This window comes from Cricetulus griseus (assembly GCF_003668045.3).
Source record: "Cricetulus griseus strain 17A/GY chromosome 1 unlocalized genomic scaffold, alternate assembly CriGri-PICRH-1.0 chr1_0, whole genome shotgun sequence".
NCBI lineage: Eukaryota > Metazoa > Chordata > Mammalia > Rodentia > Cricetidae > Cricetulus > Cricetulus griseus.
Genome location: NW_023276806.1, coordinates 238,306,051 through 238,314,560, shown reverse-complemented (window position 1 = coordinate 238,314,560; position 8,510 = coordinate 238,306,051).

The window sequence follows — 8,510 nt, the reverse complement described above, 5'->3', positions numbered from 1 at the left end:
TGTATTTGAGGGCTGGGTAGAAATGGGAACAATGTAAGTAGAACATGGTTTAGATGAGGGATGCCATGAGACATTCCATGGCTAGAGTCTAAGTGATCATTAGTGGGGGAGTGTTGTAAACTACAGGGCATTTGTAAATGATAATAATGAGAATATATGAATTTAAATAGACTGTTATTAAAATATAGCTGTGTAACTATGTCCAGACAACAAATTCTCAGATTTGGAAGAATATAAATTATATTTTTGAGATTTTCTGTTTGTATTCTTGGTTTTTGAATAGGTGTCTCTCTACTGGAATTGCTTCTCAAAGGCAGGTGAGATGGAGAAATTGTCTTATTATACTTTATCTTTGGAGCCAAGTTGGAGACCCATAATGGTGAGGTAAGGGCCAAGAATTCTTGAGTAATATTATATGAAAGTCCTCTGTATTTTTGGAATCAGACTTATAGTTTGAATGTATCTCTCAAGTGGTGAGGTATAATAGGAGACTTGATACTTTGTGTTCCTTTCTCTATGTCAGTATTTTTTGTGAGAGAACAAATTCAGGGAGGAATTATGTGTTTGGGCTTCTGATTTCTGAGAGTCCAATGTAAGTCCCGTAGAGCCACATAAGTGGCCAGGCTTCTCCTTTTAGGACCTCCAACTGCCAGCTTACCCCCACAGAACTCTTGCCTAAGCCAAGGTAGCCACCCTCCTGGTTTTTTGCCTGCCAAGAAATATTTTATGTGAAGTTTGTTGTGTGGTGTACCTTTGTGGCATTCCTTGGCTCCTGATTGCCGGGATACCTTTCCATCTGAGTGGTAACACTTACAGTCCCCAGTCTTCTGTTTTTGTGTTTCTGGGACCATTGTGAAGAACAGTGTGATAGTAGGAATGTGTAAGGAGAACCTGTGAAGTAGAATAATGTGATGGTAGGAGTGTTCTGGAGAATAATCCTTCTGTATGATGTGAAGATGCAGTGCTCTTGGTTTTATAATGAGATAACTGGCCAATTGCTAGGCAGAAAGAGGTTAGGCAGGAAAGCCAGACTGAGAGAGTGCTGGGAAGAAGGGGATGCAGACATGTGTCCATAAGGAAGATGAGTAGGTCATGTTAAAGAAGGTTTAGCCACATGGTAGAACATAAATAAGAAATTTTGGTTAATTCAAGATGTAAGTGCCAGTTAGTAGCAAGCCTAAGCTGTCAGCCGAGCATTAATAATAATAAGTCTCCATGTGGTTATTTGGGAGCTGGCTAGAGAGACAGAACCTTCAGGACTGTGTAAGAACCCAAGAAACAGAACAATACCATGGTAGGAGTGTGTAATTAGAACCTATGTAGTAGAACAATCTTATGGTAGGGGTGTGTAAGGAGGAGCCTGCTTATGGCACACAAGAAGCAGAGAAGAGAGCATGCAGGAAAAAGCTAGGACATGATATTGTTCCCTGAGATATGACCTCTGTGAATTACTTCCTTCAACTAGGCACCAGCTCTTCCTTTTCAACGCTTTCATAATCCATCTTGTGAACAAATCCCTCAAGAGATTAATCCATTCACTACTCAGGACCAACATGATTTGATTATGTCTGCACAGACATAATCTTAAGTATGACTCATGAATCTTCTAAGTGACTCATGGTCTGAGCAGAGAGCCCAAATCAGACATCACAAGGGAAAATTGATCACTCTGCAAGAAGACTGAATGGAACCTATTTTTTGTTGTTATTTGTTTTTTTTTTAACTCTGAGCATTTCTAAATGGTCCTTAAATTTTTTTTCTTGTACCAACTCCTTCACATAAGATTCAGGGAACCTTATGGAAGAGTGAGTGGAAGATTGCTATGTAGACCAGGCTGATCTTGAACTCACAGAGACCCACCTGCCTCTGCTTCCCAAGTGTTGGTGCTAAAGTGTCCACCACCACACCTGGCAAGTGGAAAGTCTGTTAACAGCCAGAGGACCAGAAAATCTGCTGTGTCTCCTAGAAATGAAAAGAACACTTTATCCATGACACCTCAGTGATGACTGTCTAAAAAAAACCTAAACAAAGACAATACCAATAGACATGCTAATATGGCAAAGGTAAATCCCACAGGGCCCTGTCCCTAGACAAAGAATTATAGGAAAATAAGGGACACTGAGAATTGGAGAAATACTCTTCCTGAGGTATGAACCCTTATTGATTCAACAATGCCAAATGGTCATCCCTGAATTCTCATACATACAAGTAGCACTAAAGAGACTGAACAGGTGGTATTCATTTGTTTATGAACACACACACACACACACACACACACACACACACACACACACACACACACACACACAGACCATAAACACCAGAGGGAGCAAGATTCGAATGATAGGTTATATTGGAGGAGTTGGAGGAAGGAATGGGAAAAGGGAAAGTGATGTAATTTTATTTTAATTTTAAAAAGTTAAAAAATTAATATTGTGTTACTAGTTACTGTTTGTAGGGGATGCTGTAGCCATGCCTGCTTGGGGGCTGGCTACAGGTGTGCCTGACCACACCTGCAAGGGCATGGTCAGGGTGATATAGGGAAGGTTTAAGAGTGAGGGACACTCACATGGCAGGCCTGCTTTTGTTTTCATCTTTGGCTTGCTGTACTTACTGCTGCCCCGCCGGCTGGCTAGGTCGCTCTGTAAGTAAGGCTTTTCCCTAATAAATTCCCTTGTATTTTTACCTGGCTCCGTATTGGTAATTTCCCACATTAACTGTTTTTGTCTCTCAATGAAGTAGTTAGAACTACAAATCATAGTGCCCAGTTATATTTAAATCTTAGCTGGTCTATTGATTGAGTTTTTAAAAACTGTTGCTGACACAAGCCTTCCTCTCCCTGACAGTTGTTTTTCTCACCTGTATAATGGTGATAATAATAGTATCTCAAGTATAGAGGCTTTGAGATGAAATGAAATACACAGTATTTTTCCATCTGCTTAGATGGATGTATTTGAGATGGGATCACTTTTTAGATGAACAGTGACATATTGCACTGTCATCTTACAGACTTCTAATGATAACACCATTTTCAAGATTTCCCCTCAATAAATTTAGCTATAATTAAAATGTCATTGTAATTTCAAATTTAAATTTTCCTTTCATTTTACTCTTACTATATAAATGTATCCTCATTTAACTGTTATTAATTTTAAAGATATGTTTTAGTTTTTGATACAGGGTCCTGATGTACAGTCTAGACTTTCCTCAAGCTCATAATTCTGCTGCTTCAATGCTGCGATTACAAGTGTTCAGTTTATCCACAAAAAGTCACCAATGTGCAATAATGTATCGTATTCAGTTAGAGCAAGGAGATGGTTTATATTGCTATGGTTTTGATGAGCTGTGTAGATATGATGCTATTTGTAACCCTTCACACATGTTTTATTTTAGGATTATATTTGTCGCTGTATTTTGAAATCATAATATGTAGTACTAAGATACTAAATAAACAGTGATATGCTACAATTTGTGATTGCCACGACTTTGGAATTTCTAGACCATTATTTATCCTGTGATAATTTCCACGGAGAGAATATCCTGATTCTATTTTACCAAAGTAGAATTTGATTGTTCCTGGCCACTATTCTGTTTTTCATCTGTCCCTACTTATTTCATTGGGGACTCACATGATTTAATTGACACAAGACAATCTTCAGAGTTACAGCCATTGGCTTGCCATTTAAAATTCTATTCTGAGAAATTTGGATCCTAAATTTGTCTTTCTAGGTTTGGGCAGCCACTGTGATTTTAGGCAGAAGCTGTTTGTGTTGTTCTTGTTCTGTATGGCAAGTGTGGTAGAACACACACTTGATTAATTGTCTCGTTTGCAATTCTTTCTTGCAAATCGTCTGCTGATTCTTTCTTGGACTCTGTGTTTGATAACCTTGATATTTTCCTCTGATTTCTTACTCTTCATTCCTTCTTTATCATCATAAAATAGCTCTGGTACTGTTATGGCTGGACTGTGACATGTCCCCCACAGGTTTGTGTGTTTTCATACTCAGTCATGAGCTGCTGGTATTGTTTTAGGAAGTTGAGAAATCTTGTGAGGCAAATCACAGCTGGAGAAAGTGAGTCACTGTGGTATGGACTTTCAGGCTTGTATCTCTTGGTTCCAGGCTGACCTCTCTGCTTCTTCTTCTGCTAAGACATGAGGAAGCAATGACCTCGAGCTGCCTACCAGCAAGGAGCTTCCTACTGCCACACCTTCCTCACCAAGCTGGATCGAATCCCTCCACATGTCACTAAAGTAAATCCTTGCTCCATGAAGTTGTTTCTTGCCAGTTATTGGGTCATAGTAGAAAGTAAAGTAACTAACACAGGCCATTTGTGAAGATCATTGAGTGTTTGTATAAATACATTCTTATATGAGGGATCTCAAGCTTTTAAACAGGAAGTCCAATTCTGTGTCTTTAATATAGCGCATAGGGATCACTTTCCCATTCTGGCATATTTCTTCTATTCTGAAGTCACACTCTTCAAGTGATAGCATTCATAAAGCTAGTAGCTATGCTGACACATGTTTCTGCACAGCTTAGCACTTCAGAGCCTTTAAAGCTGCTCTAGTTTCATATCGATTGAATCTCGAACCTAATTGGTCTTTTCAATAAAAACCCAGAGTCAGATATTGGGGTGAAAGCTGATAGATCAGAGAAGCCACAGTCATTTCTTACCTCTCCCAATTCTCCAACTGAAAGAACTGATCTCCTTTCTATGCCTGGCCTTATCACTTCCTGTCTCCTCTCTGTACAGACCTCCAAACCTCTATGGTTAACTAGTGGCTAGCTCCACCCTCTAATCTCCAGGCAAGCTTTATTTATCAGAACAGAAACAAAATATCATACAACAGTCCATGTTGTAGGTGTGAATAGGTCTTGAAACATGTGTCTGAGCTATGGCTGCAGCTTGGGAAGATTGTAACTGTACCCACCTGGGGACTGTCATCTTAGAGTCCTCAGTGTTGTGCACCCTTGGCTGTGGCCGGTCTGTTCCTCACATCTTTCTTCAGTATTGACAGCATGCCTCCTGTTCTTCCAGTGTTTTACTCAGGGTAGCATCATTCTTCCTAGGAGGAAGTAACCAACTAATAGGGTGTGTCTGTCTTTCTTAACCTTCTTAGAGGTTCAGAGGATCAGAACTGACCTTGTAGGGAGTCTACCTTTCTTTCCTACAATGTAGACTTTTTCTCCTATTATGCTTTTTTGAATTGCCTACTGATAATCTGTACCTACCCTGTAGAATATTCTTTTTTTAAAACTCCTTCCATGTTTTTTGTTGCTTTTTTATTATTAAAAAAAGAATACCCATGCTTTTCATCTCAAAGTAGCATGCCTTGAAAAATTAAAACTCAGAAATAGAGGGAGCCATTATAAGTTTAAAGAGAAATAAGGCACTAGGGAAATGCCTGGAGATCTACAAGGATGACACCAACTAACAATCTAATCAATAGTGGAGAGGCTACCTTAAATGACCTCCCATGATAATGAGATTGATGACTAATTTATATGCCATCCTAGAGTCTTCATCTATCAGCTGATGGAAGAAGAAGCAGACACCCACAGCTAAAAACTGAACTGAACTGGAATCCAGTTACAGAGAGGGAGGAGTAATGAGCAAAGGGGTCAAGACCAGGCTGGTGAAACCCATAGAAACAGCTGACCTGAACAAAGGGGAACTCATGGTCCCCAGACTGACAGCTGGGAAACCAGCATGGAACTGATCCAGACCCCATGAATGTAGGTGTCAATGAGAAGGCCTTGGAAATCTATGGGGCCTCTTGTAGTAGATCAGAACTAATCCTTAGCATAGGAATGGACTTTGGGAGCCCATTCCACATAGAGGGATACTCACTCAGCCTAGACACATGGGGTGGGGGAGTAGGCCATATTCCAGAGGATATGACAGACTTTGAAGACCCCCTATGAAAAGCCTCACCCTCCCTGGGGAGCAGAGAGGGTATGGGGTAGGTAGGGTGTTAGTGGGGGACAGGAGAGAAGGGGAGGGAACTGGGATTGATATGTAAAACAATCTTGTTTCTAATTTAAATAAAAAATGGAAAATCTCAGAAATTCACTTTCATGAAAATTTTAAGCTTGTAGTTCAAGAACAAGGAATAGCATGGTCTATTTATGGTGAGGGCTCTCTTCATTTTTTTTCTGTGTCCACACCTGATGAGGGGGGAAACCAAAACATCTGTACTGTTTCTAAGGGCTGCATCTTCATGACCTCATCTAAGTCAGGTTACCCCTGGAAGGCTCTATCTTATAACACAATCACATAGGGATTATGGGTACGATTTACACTTGGTGCCACATAAACATGCAGCCCACAGTGTTCCCGCTGTGTAAAGGAAATGTGGAGGAGCACTCTTCATTAGATGAGAGATCAGTGCCACCTGGTCCCAAGGCTGTGGTGGAACATGGCTCTGTGGTACGCTGTGCTGCCCATTCATGGCATCTGTTTTCTCTTCTTTGTTTCTTCCTGTACTGCAAAGTCTGAGGTAAGAGAAATTACCTTATCCTTTTCTGTCATAACAATGCAGTGATTCATGAAGGCTGGTCTGTTGTTGAGCAATTACCAGATGTCACCACATTCTGGTAAGTACACGTTTACCTGACTTCTCATCACTGCATCGTGGCTGTCTCTTCTACTCGTCCGCCTTGCTGGCCAGATTTCCCACTCTTTACATGACCAGGTGATGGAGGGAGGGACATAAAACTGCCTAACTCTAGGCTTCTCTGGGGTGGTGGTGTATTAGTGTTTCGGGTTCTTCATACTTCTTTATTCTTGGCATTTTGTTACCATTTTCTGTTTTTGTTTGCAAATTGTCACATGGAGAATGGAGGGAGGGTCTGGTTCATTTTTGTCACATGAACTCATCAAAGCTGGGCTTGCCTGCCTTCTTCCAAATATGAGGAAAACAAACCTTCCATTCAGAAGTAATGAGACCTGTGGTTGTTAATCAGACTTTTTAGTAGTTTTTCCTGTGTTTTATTTTCTTAAGAATGATTACACAAAATGCACTTCATTAAAAAAAACACATAGATTACAAAATTGCCAAAACAATACCTATCAAAATTCTAATTGAGCAACATTGATACACAAGCTAACACACGAACACATCTGAACACACACACACACACACACACCTTAAATAAAGTTGTTATTAACCTTAGGCTTTTGTATAGCGAGCATTTTCATGGTTTGTAAGATTTTAATGTTAATGGGAGAGAAATTCTGGTCTTTGCATCAAGGATCAGAGGAAATAAAACACAATGCAAATTGATGAATTATGTGTAGAATGAAAAGCCTGTGAACCCAGACATCAAGCATGGCCAAGTTTGAGCCATTTTGTTTCCTTGACTGTTACAGATGAATGAAGCATATCTGATTCCTGAAGGTATGAAATGAAATGAAAAGTCAGTCAAGTTGCTGGAGTTCTGCTTCTTTGAGGGGAAATCAGGTGAGGTTGGAAAGCACAGCAGAGAAGATTTTGCATATTTCAAGGTAACTATAGAAAGGGCATGTCGCTCATGAATATTAGTCACCAACAGCTCAACAACCCTGAACCACCACAGAAGATGGGGTGCTGGGACAGATTTAGCACTTTAGCCTGACAGCACCTCAAGTGTGAAGACATGAAGGAGGATCCGGAAACTCACACCTACCGCTATTGCAGCCTGTTTAGTTTCCTGGCATAGCACTTTTTACTCTGGTGTGAATACAGCCATAACTTTGTGCCCTTAAGTACCACTGTATCTAGGGCTTCTGATCTGATGCCCTCCTGATTCTCTAGTCTTTCTTTGGACTTATCTGAGGCATAATTCAAAAATTCCCATCAAAGACAGCTCCAGCCAACTTCATTTTTTTTATGGTCCTCTTTTGTGAAGCATACTAGATTTTTTTCCACACTTCAGCAGATTTAAAGCACGATAAAGAGTTTGGAGGACAGTGATGATCCATGGACTCCAGCTCACACAGATCTGTCAAGATGTTGAGAGGAAGCAGGTGCTCCTGAGCTGAGAGTGATGACAGGGGCTGTATCCCCCAGTATATGAGCAGTGCCCAATGGCAACCTGACACTCATCAAAGGCTTCAGCTCTGTGCTTGGCTGTGCTTGTGTTCAGCCATCTTATAAACTAGGCATTTACAGCAGAATTCAATAGGAACAGTGATGGTAACTGTTTAACCTGGCAGGCTCATGAGTACTACAGACAGCCTCTTCAACACTGTGTAGAACTAGTTGCAGACTAGGTAATACTTGGAATTCTTACAAGGACAAACATGAGAATCCCAGAGGTTATAATTTCAGAATTACCAGCAGGATGCATAATTAATTGTCAATTTATAGCACCATGCGTCCTAATTTTCTTTCTCCTTTTCTGGGTTTAGGAAAGACTTTTCAAAGAAAAACATTTGTTTGTTGCTGACACCATGCATTCCTGTATGCACATAAACACAAAAATCTACTCCAGGCAGAGGCAGGCATTATCTTAACAATGGTTCTG